The sequence below is a fragment of the Falco rusticolus genome, chromosome 9, assembly GCF_015220075.1.
Source record: "Falco rusticolus isolate bFalRus1 chromosome 9, bFalRus1.pri, whole genome shotgun sequence".
Lineage (NCBI taxonomy): Eukaryota > Metazoa > Chordata > Aves > Falconiformes > Falconidae > Falco > Falco rusticolus.
The window spans coordinates 47,721,821-47,739,765 of NC_051195.1; the positions used below are offsets into that span (position 1 = coordinate 47,721,821).

Below are 17,945 nucleotides of genomic sequence, written 5' to 3' on the forward strand. Positions count from 1 at the left end.
TATGAAAACCCCTCCGCCTTCCTGCTGACAGTGATAAATAGCCCTGAATTTTCCCCCATGAGTGAGAAGAGCGCCAGCCTTCGCTCCGGGGAAGGCAGATCCAGAGAGACAAGTAGGATAGCAGATCACGAGTGAAGAGGATGGGGTTTTGATCAAGCAAGGGGTGATGGGGGGGTGGGGGGACTGAAGTGTTTTGACAAAGCTGAATACCAACACGGGGCTGGGAGGGCTCCGGGTGCTGCAGTTGCAAGCTGGAGCGTGCTCTGGCAGCTCAGGATGGATGCGACCCCCCCGCTGCAATATCCCAGTGCATGGAGCCTGCCTGCTCCTCACACCTCGGGAGGACTGGAGCACCTCCCCCACACTTCTACAGCCAGCAAAAACGTTCACATTTTCTTAAAGTAAGACACCAAGCAAACAAATGGGAGTATAAGCTATTCATCACTGTCTGAAAATGATTCTCTAACTCTTAGGAAGTTCAAAGGCTAAAATGCAGGAGCAGACATGCTCGGCTGCACCTGAGCTGCTTCCAAATAGCTCCGCTCGGGATGTGTGTGCATTTTTAATTGCCTGCGTTGAGAGAGTGTGTTTTTCTAACTAGAAGGAAGATGGGAGGATAAATATAAATCCCTTTTCAGAATGAATTTTTATAGAAACCAAGCCAAGGTTTGTGCACACCATCACTTTTATATCCAAATTTGAAAGACTAGCACAGGGACACTACAGTCTTCTTTTCCTCCCCAGTTTGAATTTTTGTAACACAAAAATTAACACAACCTAGTTCTCTACCCCCCAAAAGCACTGGGAACCAACATCAGGAGCAGCAGGGAGACTTTAGCATGTAACTGGCATTGAGATGGGAAGGAATCATCCTCTTTCTTGTAAACCTGGCAAGACTCCCTTTAGCAAAAAAGCAAATAAAAAGTGCCTGTGTCATTAAAAAACCCATATGGGTTGAAGAAATCATCAACAGAGACAGAGGAGCCTGTTGCCTTCAGAAAACACTTATCAGCATCTTTGTCAGAAGGAAGCCTTATTTTCCTCTTTCTTCATAAACTACCAAAGATGATGGGATGCAGAAATAAATGATGAATGAAAGTCCTTAATTAAATACAAACCAAGAGGGACTTGGGGCACTGTATTTTAATTCAATCTTCTGACAGCACTTCATAAGCCTTGGGACAGTGTCTTACTCGCATTTTGTAATGCAAATGAACTGCTGCACTAGCAACCTTCACCCCCCCCCCCCAAGAGAAAAGATGGAAAAGTTAAAAGCTTTAGAAAAAACACCTCTGAGGGGCCAAGAAGAATTAGCCATTTTTGAGAAAAAAGAAGTGCTGCAGCCAGCAGTTTGCTTGGGCTCCAAAAGCAAAGCCCTGTGAGCACAGAGTGTCCTCCCCAGCCCAGCCTGGCTAGGTGGGATTTCCATGGGAGCTGCCTGGAGCAGCGTAGGGAAATTCAGTTCCCCCAGGAGAAAAGAAAAGGCTCCCATGGTCTGAAACAAGAGATTGTGAGAGGAGGCATCAGGAAAGAGGGTTCTTCTGCACTCGCCTTCTCCCATCGGAAGATGAGCCCTTTCTCTTGGGTGGGTCTGATCAGGAATTAGGTTCACATGGCTCTGAGCACATTGGACCCAAGCACCACCGGTGCTGTTAGAGCATCATGAATCTGGGCAAGATGCAGAAAAAGCATGTTGTTGCCTCCAAGCCGGAGAGGGTCACCAACATTTAATGTAAGAAAAATAAAATAAATTCCATTAAAGTGACAAGAAACATCTTCCCAAAAACTTTGAGGGACTTCTTATATTCTACCCAAAACATTGAGCCTTTACACCCATCTGGGGCCAACTCGAATAGCTGCTCCCTGCAGCTGAGATGGTAAAGGCAAAAAGGAAAGGATCAGCCACTGGTGTTGGACTATTCTACTATAAACACATAGCGGCCAAGTAACACATTAACACAGTGAGACTGCAAAGGTGCCTCCTAAAGTAGCATTTCATGTTCGGTCCACGTCGCTGCAAGCACAGAAAAAGAACTGAAAAAGCATTCCCTCTGTGAGCTTTTCTTCTTTTCTTTCCCCCTCTAGTCCTTCCAGATCTAATAAACAGGGCTAATAGACAGCTATATCCAGAGATTTACTGCGTTTAAGCCTGACATGAGGATCCAGAGATGAAGCCCTTAAGAGCAGATTTGTATTCAGCATGAGCCGTGAGTTCGGGGAGCAACGCCAAATGCGGTGCTGCAATTCCTGATTTCACAGTGGAAGACTTCAAAGGCTACAGGCACAGTGTCATCAGAGATGGGCTGAACTCATTCATGAGGTTTTTAATAAGACTCCCAAGCTCTCTGTTTCGGTTCTGGGAGGATTTATGGGTTTAGAGAAGAGCGGTTCTCGATACATCTTATCAGGAGTTCAAATAGGAGGAGAATAACTCTCTGGAAGACAAATGACAGTGGCTGGAGCTGGCGACAAGGGACCTGACTCCTGCAGCTGGATACGGTCCCATTCCCAAGCCCCTAAAAAAAGTCTCCTTTTTTGCCGGCCAGCCTGGAAGCTGGAGGAGGGGCAGAGAGGCAGGATGCTCGTCCACAACCCATTTTGCCTCCTCATTTGCCTCTGATATCTCTCACCTTTCAGCATTTCCAGAAGCCTAGAAGCATTCCAAGCCTTTTTCTTCAGCTGTACCCCCAGGAAGCAGAGCCTTTCTTCCATACAGCCCAGGAACTCACTGATTTGGGGGGGCCTCACAGAGCAATCCAGGTCAGAAAACTTTTGCAGGATCGGGGCTCAGGCGATACACAGAGGTCCCAGTGAAGGAAAGGCAGGTACCATTGGCGTCCCAGTACAAACCCATCTCACATGTCCCCCTCCAGGGCTGGACAACTGGTGTCCCTGTCACTGCTGACAGAGCAGAGCTCATCGAGCGCTGGGAGACAGACTCACTACTCGTCTCTGGCAGACAAACTGACAGCTTAGTGCTCAATCATCAATATTAATTGGCTCATTAACAAAGGCTTTTAAAACCAGTCCCAGCCACAGGGGGAAGGGAAAGAGAAAAAGGGATGAAATCAGCACGCCCATCTATCTTCAACATTTTTAAGCTTTTGACTATGGATTTCTTTCTTCTACCCAGCATCAGCCGGAGCAGGGAGGGGGTGAGACTTGTGCAGTTAAACAAATCAATTGATGAATTTTCTCCGTGACATTCAGGGGCTGAGTCCAAGGCTAATCTTAAAAAAGAACTGCCAGAGGATTTTAATAAATCCCTTTAATTAAGTGATATGTTTTAGAATTAAATTATGATGAAAACTATAAATCCTTTCTCAACAAATGGAGTTCAGTGTGCACAGAAGGAAAAGGGCATTTCTCTTCTTTTATCTTTCTGGTTTTTCCACCCCATAATACAATAGGATTCAAACAATTAATTACCAAACAATACAGGAGGCCACGTCATTTATCACCCTGCAATCCAGTCTTTTAGATTAGTAGGATTTGACCTTGCACTAACTAATCCTGTGCTAGGAAAATGGTTTAATATTTATTTTTTTTTCCTCCTCTCTGAAGGGCTCTGGGACTTTGCTCCAAGGTAGTTCCCACTGCTGAAGCAGCACTGCAACCACCTCTCCATGCAGGTGGCCCAGCCTGGGACCTCCCTGTGAGATGTCTGAACAGTGTCCCCTATTAAATGCGAGCAAGGTCCATCCATGCCCTCAGCTCACCAACACCCCTTTAGAAACCTCAGCCCTATGCATCACCCCCAACATCGCATACAACTGGCCAGCCCCAAGGATATACAAGCAAAAGTGTTACTCATGCCACTAAGCACAGTGAAATACCCTTATACATGAGGGGTTTACATAGGGAGACTAGAATAATTTGGCACCAGTAAATGGGTCACTTGTCCCTGCCCACAAGGGACTTTGCTCATGCACCTCTTCATGATCAGAGTCAGCAGCAGCACGAAGACCCATTTGTGCTGGCTTTGGCAGGAACAGATTAGTGTCCTGCTCCTGCCCTTGCACATCCCTGGGCACACAGCAGGCGCTTGCCTGTTTCGCTGTATGTGGTTTCTTGAAATGAGAAGCATCCCTGTGGGACCAAGCTCAGCACCTTGCAAAGTCCCACCAGAGAAGAAACCTGCTGTCACGCAGGAGCATGCAGGTAGAGCAAGGAAAATCCCCTGTTTGTTCATCCTGACCAGACCCAAAGGCAGGGTGGAGAGGAGCTCCTCTCTGTGTGTAGATGTGTGGTTTATTAAGGGGGCTGGTAGTGAAATGAGAATTACAGAGGGATGCAGAGGAGGGAAAAGCATGTCTTGCTGTGATGCTCACACCACCCTTCCTTGTGTTTGTGCCAGAGTGGCTCTGCTGAGTTTGTTTCTCAATTGCTCGTTTGTCTTGTAGATTGAACACAGAACTCATACAGTTCAGGATGGGGAAACCTTGAACCAGGGCAGCCAAGAGCAGGAAAGATCAGAGGTACATGAAAACAGTCTGGGAGAAGGAAAAAACCCAACAACCTACAAAACGCATACAGTGCTGTGCACGAAGCTTCACCAGCTCAATAGGTTGCTTTAACCATCACCATTTTGTTGTATAGCACAAGAGCTGTCTTAATGCAGCACAGAGAGTCAATAAAGATGGGAGAGAAACTAAACAAGAGAGATTGTTCCCCAAGTTACAGCCCTGTCACAGCCGAGGCTCCCCGTTAGCCTATTTACCTTGCTCCACTATCAGACTTGCTGCATAAATAGAACTGTTCATTTTCTTCTCCCAGCCAGCTCACCTCCTCCGTTGGGATCTCAGTGCAAACAGCTCAGGGTACCAGGCCACTGCAATATTCTTTTCCAACAAGGCTGATGGCAATTTCAGGAAGGAAGAAAAAAACAAAAAAACAAAACAAACAAAAAAAATCCAATTGGAAGAGCTGCTGAAAGATTGCAAACAAGGAAATATACAAGTAAAACAATACAGTACTGAGAAAATAAAGAGGCTAATAATAGGAACTTTCTTAATATTAAATTCTCTGTTGCTATAGCCGGACTAGTGCCCTGCTGCTATTTCTGTAATCCACAGAGGCTGCGCTAGGACCAGCAACGGCACTTACCACAACCACAGCTTTCACTTTTAAAAATGTTTCTCCATCACTAAGCAATTTACCCCCAAACCAAGCAGCATTACAGCCAGTTAAATTTCCCTCATGAATCTTTTTCAGTATTTATATTTGGGGAATCTATAAAAGTCACAGAAATTTTTCACATTCATTAAAAAATATCCATTATTCTGATCAAAAGAACCCCCAACCAACTAGATCTTGGTCAGGTTTTTCAATTTCCAATACTGCCAGGACTAAACCTTCTGACTTACCTCCATCTGAATTCAGAGGAAAGGCATACATGAAGCAAGCTGCTTCCCAGTTTGCAAAGAAGAAGAACCCAGTAGCTGCTGGCTTTTTATGAGGCAAAAGCAATCAGGAGCCTCACCTGCTGAAAAGCCTGGTTTGCTACCCTGTGCCTCAGAACGAACCCTCTCAAATCCTGGTAAGTAGTGCAAGCCTGAATACTTTTCAAAAGGAAACATGACACAAGTAGCCCTGAGGTCTCCCTGTCTGGAAACATTTTCTGGGGCTATTCCTTTTTTTTTCCCATAAGCATCACTATTTGCAGAACAGGGGCACTTTGGACAGGGACATTCACCAACGTCATCTCGGGGTGGCACATCCATACGTTACCTCTTTATTGCCCAACAGCATATTGATCCCATGCTTTTCTGTCTCTGGCAAGATGTGAGAACCTACAGGAATCACAAGAAATATGAAAGTGAGAGAAAGAGGAACAGAAGCTGCTGTTTACCCATCCCTTAGTGAAACAGAAGGACATAAATTTCCCAGTAAATTCCCATCTCTTAAAAGATGGCAATTGATGAAACACAACTTATTGCTGGTAAAACACAATTGTTTTCAATAATTAATATACAAGATACCTTTAAGAAAGGCAGAGGTCCTGCGGATTGGAAGGTGCAATTATTGTTTCATTAAAGATTGATTACATGTGTGGCCAGTCATTTGAATAATGGCTCTGCTGACACCTTAAATGGAATGATAAATGAGGTTGGGTCCACTGCTGTGACTTGATGCACAAGTTGACTCATGAATGCTAGTGAGAAACAGCAGCATCTTTCCAGCCCAAAAGGTCATCTGAAATATTAAAGAGCTGAAGATCAAGTAACTATGAATAAGGTCAAACAGAGTGTTGTGGTGACAGAACTGGAATTAATTAAATGATAATTATCCTACATTTATACATTCATTTTTATTTTCTTTTTGTTATGGAAGAAATCCAAAGGGATGGCCTCACTCGGCAGTGACAGGCAGGGTGTTTGTAACCAGCCACAGCAGAACAGTTTCTCTGCTGAGAGGGGAAAGGAAGGTGCCCATTTTAAATGATGGGAGCCATCGGTAAAAGGGTGGTTGCCACCACAAAGGTGTCATCTGATTGCGGAAAAAGGCCCATGAAATCTTGAGGAGAGAGAGAAGCCACCTCTCTCTGATCAGCAGAGCCTGCGGGACACCCTTCCCTCTCCCCGCTGAGCAGGACCAAGCGTTTTGCACAGGATCCTTTGGGGAGGGCAGAAATGTGGTGGCATTTCTGAGGCTGCAGCATGGCGAAACTTGGCAAAGGCTCAGAACAGCAACCCCTGCCTGCAGTGCTCATTAGCTCTTCCGTGGGCAGGTCTTCCCACACCTGAATGATGAGCCTGGTGGGTGTCATCATTCCTGCTTGCACATTTTGCTGGGCAAGGTGGATCCAGCCTCCCCAGGCTGGGGCTGGCAGCCTGGGGATTTGCAGGAGGAGATGGAGCCCTTGATTTTCTTCCTGTAGCCATTGGCAGTCGCCTACACAGTCATTGCACACCCCTGTAGCTCCAACTCCCCTCAAAGGAAACATGAAAGGAAAGCATCCAGAGCACATCGTCTCAGGGAACAGGGGTGGGGGGAACAGGACGGACACACACAACGTTTGTTACTAAAAGTACAGCTTGCAGTTCAGCCCCACGCTTAGGGCCCGGGAAGGCGAGCGATGCTCTGTGGGTTTGCACCCCGAGGGCTCGCTGCAGCACCCATGGGAGGGAGAGCAGCCCAGGGTGCACATCACAGAGACACGGGGAACCATCAGTGACTCTTCTCCCCCCACCCCTCAGTGTTCCTCACAAGCCCTTGCACTATCATCGAAACTGTTCTCGAGACAAAAGCCTGAAGCCCACAGTGTCTTGGCTGCAGCATCCTTGGGTTGTGGTGGCTGGAGCCAGCACAGCAGGGGGTGAGGCAGTCCCCTCTTTTCAATGGCAAAGTGGGGAGCAGGCCAAAACTGATGTCCTTCTGCAGCCAGCAAAGCTTGTAAGGCAGGAGTTACAGTAAGGAAGAACAAATATGCGTTGTAAGTAAATGCCTTAATTATATTCATGATTGGTTTTGCCCTAGACTACAGTGCTGAGGAGACCCTCTTCTATCAAAGTCAATTAAATGCTTGCTATTCTCCTAAAACCCAGCAATAAAACAAGAGCTGTACATATCCATTAAACTGCAGTACACATCCATTAAACTTGCTTTTGCTGCTGCAGTTCATTTACTGCCAGGTTTGGACTTGATTCTGATCTCGTTTACGTGAGTTTTACCCTGGTGTAATAGCAGAGACGTGGCAAAGTCAGTCTGGCTGATTTACTCCAGCTTGGTACAGATACTGACACAGTTACAAAGGGGGTGAGACAGATACTTTCATTTCAAAGACCTGCAAATAATCTTTGTGCATCAATAAACTCAAGAGATTAATGGTTTGCTAAACAGCTAGGTTATTCTACACACACACATGCACACGCGCAGGTGCACATACAAATCTATATGCAGCTCTTGAAACAAATTTCTCCTAGAGATAGGAAAGCTTTCTCCTGGCAGGAAACCTTCAGGAAGTTTGTACACGAGAGGAGCACTGTCTGCCCACTCCTCCGGTCCCCTGGATCCTGGGAAATAGAGTTGGAGGTGACAACGGAGGGTGCAATGCTGGGGCTGGGCCATCTGCACAAAGCTGATCTCCCTCTGCAAAACAAGCTTCGTTCCTAAGTTAGCAGCAGAGCGATCCTGGGCTGGGAACTTCTAGCTGTACTCACTTGTCAAACTAAATCACTTAAGAAGAACAAAAGCTTCCCCCTCTTTGTATGAAACTTGGCTGGGAGTTTGCTTGTGTCAAGGGGTGTAATGCCCTTAAGTCTGGGACTGAGTTTCTCTGCTGTGTGCTACCCAACACCAAGAGCTTTACTGGATCCTATACTGTGCTGTCAGCCATGCCAACACTTTCAAAATAAACATTCAGGAAAACATCCTGAGCTTCTCTCCTTTGCAGAGACTGAAATCCCCATCCCACTTCCACCTCATCCCCCCTCGCCCCACCTTGAGGTCTAGTAGTGCCCTGGGCACAACAAATGTATATTCCCTCCTGCACAGTCAGGTTTTATCATATAGACAGTGTCCTGGGTGATGCTGTGGTGGCAGATAGAGCTCAGCCACCAGGCATGGACCATAGCGCATCCGGAAAGTTTAAGAAGTTTAACTTTTTATAACTGCTGTTGGTATTTCAAAGAGTTCGTGGGGAATCTGCGCCTGCAGTGCAAGACAAGGTGTTGAAATTACCAGCACTTTAAAGATGCCTTTGCTGTCTTAAAATTTCCTTAAGAAGTCTCACAGTATTTTTCTTGAAAGGAGCTGAAGATAACAGGGAAATAGTAGAAAGGTAGAAAAGGGAAAGCAGAAATCAATGTTTGCCAGTAGGCAGAGCACAAGGGAAGTCAGGCAAGCAGAGGGACACTTCCACAAGCATCTACATATATGAAAAGCTTGTGTTGCAGTGGCTTTCATACAAAGTTGAACAGATGCCTTTGAAAAGAAGATTCCTGCATCCCAGCAGGCACCAATACCTCCATCCCTTTGCCTCTCTGGAGGCTGGCCACCACTAGCTGCCCTGTTTCTCACTCCCCTGCTCCAAGGAGCTGTGGATGTGCAGAAAGAAATGCACACGTGAAGGTAGAAACCAAGGACTTCTCCGTTTTGGATGATGGGCTTGATGTGCCTTTGGGGTGACCCATGCTTATGGCTTTCATTTTGCCTTTAAAGCAGCTGCCAGCACAAAGCTATAATGCTTCGTGGCAATAAGCAGGGCTGTAATGAACCTGACGAGAAGGAAAAGAAAAGGTCACCATGCCCTTGTCTATTAACTTGGCCCTGCAGAAAGACCCAGTGACTAATTAAAACTGTGGGCTTCACAGCCAGGAATACTAATGCTTACAGTGTACTGGCCTTAATTATCTACCTCTGTGTGCTTCTTCATGAAGGGGAAAAACAACCCATATTCAATCTAATTGGCTTAATTTTTATAACTATGTTCCCCCATGAGATCTATTTCTAAAACAATTTGGACTGTTCTTTCAGTATCCTTTTCTTATATCCTTATGATCATCTCATTCATTCTAATTTGGAAAGAGGCCCCATGAAAGAATACAAAAATCCTCGAGTTTCTTTTGTGCTGTGTAATGCATGATGTGCATTTCCTGACAGCAAGACTTCTGGGTCTCCTCCTCAATAATTCTTTATTTTTTTATTCCTGACTAGGAATAAAACCTGCATTTTTAAGGGAGAAGATGAAAAGCAACAGCAGCAGTGCTCCAGTGTTTGTGGTGGAGTCTTCTTGATTTAAAAATCAAGACAAGCAATATCTGTAAATGAAAAGTTCAGCTTCAAAGAGGAATAAATTCATTTACATGCAGGAGGTCTGACTGGTCTCTCTCTGCCCGCTAGTCTGTTAATCTCGGGCTCCTGTTCACTGGGTGCTCCAAACCTTCCAGAAATACCCCTCAAAAAGCTGGAGTTTGCAAAGGGTTATAGTCTTTCTCCTTCTCAGTTTGGATTTTAATTATTGAAGAAAAAAACCCCAAACCAACAACAACAACAAAAAAAAGGTGAGAGCTTTGAGATTTATTGCATCCATAAAGGCTCTGTACACGGTGATTTACACAGCCCCAGCAGTGGTCTGACTCCAGCAAGAAAAATGTGTGGGACTGTGATTTACAAACACCTACCTGGCATTTTCAGAATTCTTATAGCAGCAAACTATTGGGTCAATAACTCTGTTAGTGATCACCACTGGGCGTTAGGTCAGATACCATACACCTTTGTGCATGTTTATTTACTTTTTGAATTCACATTGCCATCAATACTTAGTAAGGACGATGTATGCCCCCCTAGGACATAGGGGTATGTACCTGCAGGGTCCTAATCATGGCTTTAGGCTTGTTTTCATGGCCAGCTGCAGGAAAGCCATCAAAGCCAAGTCTTTATTTCAGCTGTTTCAGCTTCCCAGGGTGAAGTCCCCGTGGCTGCAGATGCTGAGCAGATGGGGAGCTGCTGAACGGTGCCAGAGGGCCACATTTCACAAGTGCCTAAATCCCTTTTAAAATTTTTCCTAAAAGCATGATCCAATTCTTCTCTCTTGGGTTAGCTAAAGGTAAAGCAACTAGTTTCAGGTGTGCTCTTAAATTTGAGTCCCTCGGTTCAGCAGGGGAAAGAAGCAGCTTCTGAAAGCATTTGGTCCCACCTGAGGAGGCTGCAAACTGCTCCAGCATGTGCTGCCTATGCCAAGACGGATGTATTGCCTCTTTAATCAATTCCGCAATGGTTCCATACCTTTGCTGTATAGGAAACCGTATCTGGGAGTGTCACACTGGCAAATAACAGCAGAGGGAAAGAATAATTTAATGCGCAAGGCATGGGAGCTAAGATTATTCCAGCGAAGAACTGAAAAGCAATGGGGAGTTGATGAAGATGAACAGGGAGGAAGGCTGACTCAGAGGTGTGATGGCGTGGAGGAGGCATGTGGGATGTTGAAGGAAGAGGCGGGCAAAGAGCCCCTCATTTCTTTTCCCCTCTGTGGTGACGGGCAGGAGATCTGTTCCCTGGAAATACACACTGCTGCAAGCACCCTGATTCCCTGGAGCTGGGACGGCAACAAATTATGGCGTGTGAGAAACCTTTAAAACATATTGATGTTTATGGGGCGTTGTTTCATTTGCAAGCCATTACAGCAAATCTCAAGCTGGACATGAAGCTGAGCACCATAATGCTCTCTCTTCCTGCTTCTTTTCCCTTTCCCCCGGCTCCTGAAATACAAAGCACGCCTTCGTGCCGAAATATATATATAGCCAGCCTAAAAGCGATGGAATAAATGAGTCAGCAGCATCCGACTTCAGTAATGAGATAACTCCTTTGAGCAAAAGACGGTGGGAACTACATGCCATAGCTAAGCTCTGAAATACCAGCCCCATGCCAGTGGGCCCTCGCCAAAGGAATATTTTGTTTTGTTTTCTGGGAGGGAAGCGAGCACTGCTGGTCCTGCCGACGGCAGGGCGGAAGCTCACCGGTAGGGACAGATGGACCCGGCCGTGAGTCACGGCAGGGAGGCTCCTCATGGCAGACGGCGAGAAGGAAAAACAACTCCGTGGTGTGGCAATCTGCCAGTCTCCCCATCCGCACCAGCAAAGTATGGGCAAAGCCATGCAGGAGCAGCCCCCGCCAGCCGCCCATCCCCCTCGCCGGCTGCCTGGACCCTGCTGCCCCCCAGCTTGGGATGCCCAGGGAAGCCAGGCTAGGTCCTTGCATGGTCCTTGGAGGGAGACTCCTCCAGGTTACTGGAGGATGAGCTGCTCTCAGCCCTCATCTGCAGTGTTGGATCCACCCCTAGAGCTTCAGCCAGAGGGAATTGTCCCAGACAGCATGGGGACACGATGGAAAAGTCATTTAGCACCATGTTGGGGCACGCACACACAGGGGGAAAGGTGCGGGAGAAGAGGTAATCAGTTAGAAATGATTTTTAGCAGAAGTTTCTTGATCATTAGCATATTAATGAAGTTTTTAATAATACGTTAACCTTTCCTCATTCCTCCACCCTGGGAAAAAAAATCACACCACTTCTTTGGTTCAGCAAAAAGGGCTGCCCTGGGGGGATGCAGTTCTTCCAGCTGAAACAGTCATTAGATTTAGCATAAGAAATAGGTTCCCTCTGGAAAACTCTTTTGGTGGCTGAAGGCCCCCCCCAGCCACCAGGATCCAGATCCAAGGCCCAGCTCCCTCCTCAGAAGAATCTGCTTTTTCTATTTATCTTGTTTCCTTGCTGGCGTTTATTTATTATTTGGTGGATTTTGTTTTTCCATAAGCGAAGGCGATGGTGTAAAAACTCAGCAGGGATAATAGATGCTTTATAGATGCCAGAAATGAAACACCAGCAGATGCTACATGGAAACTAAAGGCGTTGAAGAGCTTTCACTGCTCCCGTGCTCTTTGGGAAGTGCCGTTCCTTCCTCCAAAACTCAGTTTAGCGAACGACACTGTGGTTTTCTCGCACAGTATTTCATACAGAAGACTCCAGTTACTAACTGAGGATGCATGCTAGGGCAAAGGAGATCTCTTCCTCAGTCTCAGAGAAAAATAGCTTTGGAAAAAATTGATTCCTTCAGTCCTTAAAGCCTTTATTTCTCACAGGTGGCTCCCCCAGCCTCTCTTGAAGCAGAGTCAGTCCAGATGATTACATATTATTTCTCCTCACTACTAGTGTTGCCACGGGCTCAGAAATATCGCCTGCCTCAAACACCAGCTGCAAAGGGCTAAGGTGGAACCGAAGCTCTGGACATGCCACAGGTTTGATGAATTCAGCATCAGCCCTAGCCTGGCGGGTCTCGTAAGCTCCTATAATTTCATTTTTCCTGCTGTGATTTATGGCACAAGGTAGAAGACAGTGTTTGTGATATTTTTGAGGAAGGCACTGGAGGTTTGCAAACAGCTTTGCTCTTTGGGACAGAGTTGACAGGGGGAAAGAAAATGGCACTAACAGCAGCAGCAGCACATTGTGAGATTCCACGCAGCTTTGTAGGAAGAAGGGATGTGGAAACTTCTCACCAAGTATCTTAGAGTTGTGGATGGCAACAGAAATACTAATCTTTTCTTGATTGCCTGTCAACTGAAATTATTCATCCTGGGTGAGCAGAAATTTGCAAGGCTGCATTTCTTTGGTATTTAAACATATGGGCAGAGGATCCATCACTGTGATAAATGAATCCCGACAGATTTAGAAAATCAGCTACACCCCAAATCTGGACAGGGACCAGGAACTTTTTCCCAACTTTGGGGGAGCTGGAGCCCCCCCACCTTCATGCACCACATCACAAGAGAAACCTGCCCTGCGGCAGGCGCATGCAAAGCAGAGCAGGGACCACCGAGTCTGGACAACAGTAAATAAATCAACAAGTAAAACCAGTACAAATGGAAAGAGATGTTTATCCCCTGTGGCATCCCACACCACCTCTGTCACAGCCAGACCTCCTAAACATCCTCCTGCTTGATTGATACAGACCTGGGAGGTGATTCACCTTCACGTGCTCTGGTTCTGGAAGCCTGGCTCTGAAAAATAAGGGGAGTATGAGACCCCCGTCACAGCCAGGAACTGTGGAGCTGGGTGCTTCTCCCTGCACCCCTGTCACCCCCAAGCGAGTCTGATAAAAATGCAACTCTGTGTCCTGTGTACAGGAATGAAGCCCACAGACCTGATCCTCACTGGGGCAATGGAACACGGAGACACTGGCATCAATAGAGCATCAGTGCTCTGTACCAGCTGGGAAGAAGTCTAAGACTGGTTTATTGAGTGCAGTCAAGAAAGCATCTTTATGCAATCCTCTCTATAAATCATCTATACAGCGCCTATAAATCTCATCAGTCAAAAGAAGCAATACTCAATGATTTATTTTTACAGTTGGCTGGAAAATTTTCCTTGAAGCATCTCTTTTAGGAGAAAATATCTTTTTAACAATATGGACATCTGGCAAAGTTTCTCATTTTGAAAAGTTTCTCACCCAGAAAAGAGCCATTTCTGAAGATTTCTGGAATTTTGAATGATGAAAGGAAAACTTAATATTTCGGTTTAGGTTTCTCCCTCTTCCCCACAAAAAAAGGGATAAATGTATTTGAATTCTATTTCATTTTTCATGGTTAGTTATGTTTAGGCTTCTGCCACATCGGGGGGATGCATTACAGGGCATCCATAGCATTACATGATACAGAAAAATCTCTGACTCCAGAAACATAGTTAGGCATGAAATATAAGGGATGAATTGTGAGAAAAGAAAACAGGTAGAAAAAGCTGCAGACTTGGAGAGGCCAACAGGCTGGGACCCAACCATGCATTTAGGCCCTTTACCTCAAACTCCTTGTGCCCTTGACTGAGTCATTTAAACCATCCTCTCCCCAGCCGCTGGGAGAAGGGGTAAGGCTGTCGCATCCGCTGCAGACTTGTTCTTGCTCCTGTCGCTTCTGTCTCTCCTCCCTTGTCCACGCATCAGCCCCTATTTTCAGCCAAAGTCTTTCAGGGCTGCTGCAATAAACGATAACAGCAACTATATAATGAGATCCACACTTTCCCCTCACCCCCCCGACCTTCATTTTCTTTTTCAGGCTTGATTACTGAACTCATATTTCCTCCAGATAATTTACACTATCTTGGCTGCAAACAAATGGGCAGTTTATCTGCAATTGGCCTCTGCAAGAGGATTGTGGCTGTTCTTGTACCGATGGGTTCGAGCTCTGGGTTTGGTTGTTTTTTTGTTTTTTTTTTTTACCTCTGAACGATATTTCTAAGCCCTTTCCCGGGCAAGGAGAGATAGTGCATTTGTTATTGATAGAATTTCCATTTAAATTGAGGATGTTGCTCAGTGCAACACGTGTACCAGTTAAACGAGACACTTTCCTCTGGCAAAAGGCAGCAAATTGTATGAAGGAAAAAAAATTGTTGGGAAGGGGAGGGACGGAAAGGGAGAAATCAGAAAACTTAATTTGAAATCCAGCCAGATATATGTCTGCAATAAAACATCTAGATCTTAATAAAGCTGTGGGTAAAGCTTGGATTACATGCCCAGCTTTATATGCTATCTGCTATTCAGCAGCTGCTTCTCTTGAAAGCTCCTTTCTCTGCCTGCCAATCCGATTAGCTCTCTAGAAAATTAGAAACAAAACAACATGAAATCTTTTGCTTTTAAAAAATAAACGCAGCCATGAGAAGAGGGCTGGATCAGCCCCAGAAAAGCTTTTTTCAAGTGGATAATGGCTTCGTGGGACAGACGTTTCAGGTGGATTTCCCTTTAGTCACAAATTGTTATTTGTACTGGAAATTAAAGGGAGGGATCCACTGAGCCATAGGAAAACGCATCCTGGTGTGGTCTGTGAGTCCTTCCCAGCCCTTCCCCAGCAGAAAGAAGGCTCCAGAGCAGCAGGAGGAGGACGAGCCTCCTCTCCTCATGGCCACACACCACCAGCTCTGCAGCAACGCCTGGGCAGCCTTCTGCAAGCATATTAAGGGGGTCCTGACCACCCCCCCCACCCCCCCCACCCCCCCCGCCCCTCAGCTGGAGCCACCCAGGCTCTCCTCCCAGGTTAAAAAGCATCAACACAAACCAAACCCTGCAGCTCTCCCATTGCAATGTGCAGTGTTCCATCGGGTCACACACTGCAGCCCTCAGAAGGGGTTTGGGCTAATCCAGAGTTTGGGTCCAGGACTCTGAGCACCCTCACTCCAGCAGCCCAAAGCCAGGTGAGTGTAACTGGGGGCCTGAAGATGCTCCTGTCCCCATGGACTGGAGCCCAGGACAGCAGGCAGCAGTTACCCAGGGCACAGGGGGTGCAAGAGGCAGCTCGCTCTGCCATGGGTGCTTTCTAGCCACAAGGACCCCGTCCTACCCGGTGGGACAGCTTATCTCCAACCACCCTCAGCTTTCTATTTCTTATCGGGGGAAAAAAAAAAAAAAAAAAAAAAAAGAAAGAGAAAAGAAAAAAGCCTTGCAGTGAACCAGCCTTGCCGATTACATCTTATCGGCTCTGGGCAGCTGGGGCAGGATCCAGTAGCCACATGCATGCTGGCCCAAGTCCCATCATCTTATTAAGTATAAAATACCCGTGTAAACTACCTTAATCTCTGTAGAAGTGAAACCATCCCGCATCTGCTTCAGAAATATGCTCAGGCATGGACTCAGCTGGCCAGGCTGTCCCTGCTCTGGGTGCTGGGGACAAAGTGGGGACACGGGGACTGTAAGCTGCTTTCTAGGACTAATGTGCTGAGCCATGTTTCTGTGCTGGGCTGGTTTGTTCCTCCCAGCAGCACAGGATCCACGAGATAGGCTCTTTTTTTTTGCCATTTGCAGGGTCACCTCTAAGTCTAAATCACAGGTGTGAAGTAATCAGCTCCATATTGTACGTTGGCGGTTGCTACGGGGGAAGAAATGATTAATTTATCACCCATTCCAAGATCTGAAGAAAGAAAGATAGAAAGGGAAAGAGGGAAGGAAAAGAAAGAATAAAAGGAAAAAAAAGAACCCTCAGAATAATTCTGCCTGAGGTGAACAGGAGCATTATTTACAGTCCAAATTTTCCACAGCCATTTGAATGTAAAGCAGAATCAAATCATCAATAACATTGTGCCCTGATCAGAGGGAAAAGACATCCGAGAAGGAAGAGGAGGGAAATGGCATATTTTCAGCTAGCTGGGGAGATTGCAAAGGGATTTTAATTCCAAAGATGCTGAACAATTTGCAGATGAGACTCTATGAGAATAAATAGTGTCTGGTCATAGATCAGCACAACTTGATTTTCTCCCCTTTAAGTGCAATGGTATCAATCTTTAGAGGGGAGGGAGTGAAAAAATCAAGGTGGCAAATGAATTATTCCTCATACCTTTCTCCTTACACAGGAGGAAAAAAACCCCACAGTGTGAACCAGGCACGCTGCTCTGCTGGGCAGACAGGCTTTGGCAGAAGAAGGAACTGAAATGCAAAGCAGGAAAGAAAGTGATGGGGGAGAAGGTATTTATATACAATAAATATTTAATACTGCTTAGTGTTTCCTCCTGAAGAAACTTAGAGCAGGGATTAATTTTTACACATTCTGCCTGCTCCGCTAATGCCCTTCGGCAAGGTTAATCTTTGCCTGCTGCAAGTTTGAAAATTAAATCCATGGTGGTGTACAAACTTCCTGCGTAGTTAGATTCAATTTCTTTCATTCGCCACCGAAATGATAGATGCATTTGGAATTCACAAACGCTTCCTCTTAGAGCAGGTAATTCATGAATAGATGCTCTCCTCCTTCCTTCTCCCCGCTCTCCCTGTTGTGTATCTTAATTAACGTTTCAAGTCTGGCAGCTTTTTGATTTCCGTTTCAACAGGGTCTCTGATCAGCCTGCTTGAAAGAAAAACCTTAAAGAGGGACAATTTTTTTTTTATTTTTTTGGCAGCTGCTCCTGCTTTCTCCTGAAATTCAACATCATGCCGGCAGCAGCAAGGAGCAGCTCTGGGCTGGGGTCCACCCTGCTGGGGAGATGCTTCAGTGCTGGGGGAGATGAGGGGTGAAGGGAGGCACTTTCCCAACCCAGGCTTCTGTCTGGGACCTCCCAGCAGACTTTTGGATGTAAGGTAGCACTGCCATCCCAACAAGACCAAACTCTTCACCACACTTGTGTACGCGGACAAGAGACCACCTGTGGCAGAGGGTCCCCACCAGCAGGTTCATGGTCCCTGCTCAGCTCCCCCGGGGGAATTTTTTTGCACTTTAAGAGGCACAGTCAGTGCATTGCTTCCCTCGGGGTCCCCAGCAGGGCAGCATTACAACCCAGCATCCACCTTTTGCAGGGCAGGGATCACGGCTTGGCCACACCAAGGGATGTCCCCAAGGTCAGGCTGGCAGCCAACACCGACACGATGCTCGCCCAACACTGTTACTTTCTTGAGCACCCCAAGGTGCCCAGGGAAAGGTTCCCCAGGCGCAGCCCATGGCTCTGCCCTGCTTGAGCTGAGGAAATGGAGAAGAAGGAAAAT

The 17,945-nt window shown here is 46.4% G+C and overlaps 1 long non-coding RNA gene across 1 annotated transcript in view; it reads right to left on the minus strand.

The window, feature by feature from the left end:
• Nucleotides 1-14,432, minus strand: part of LOC119153733 — a 32,457-nt gene extending 18,025 nt beyond the window's left edge. Inside the window, exons 1-3 of the long non-coding RNA XR_005106201.1 lie at nucleotides 14,288-14,432; nucleotides 5,731-5,792; nucleotides 4,721-4,855 (exon numbers count right to left, since the gene is read on the minus strand). This is a non-coding gene — a long non-coding RNA (uncharacterized LOC119153733). The remainder of the gene's footprint in view (nucleotides 1-4,720; nucleotides 4,856-5,730; nucleotides 5,793-14,287) is intronic.
• Nucleotides 14,433-17,945: the final 3,513 nt, after the last annotated feature.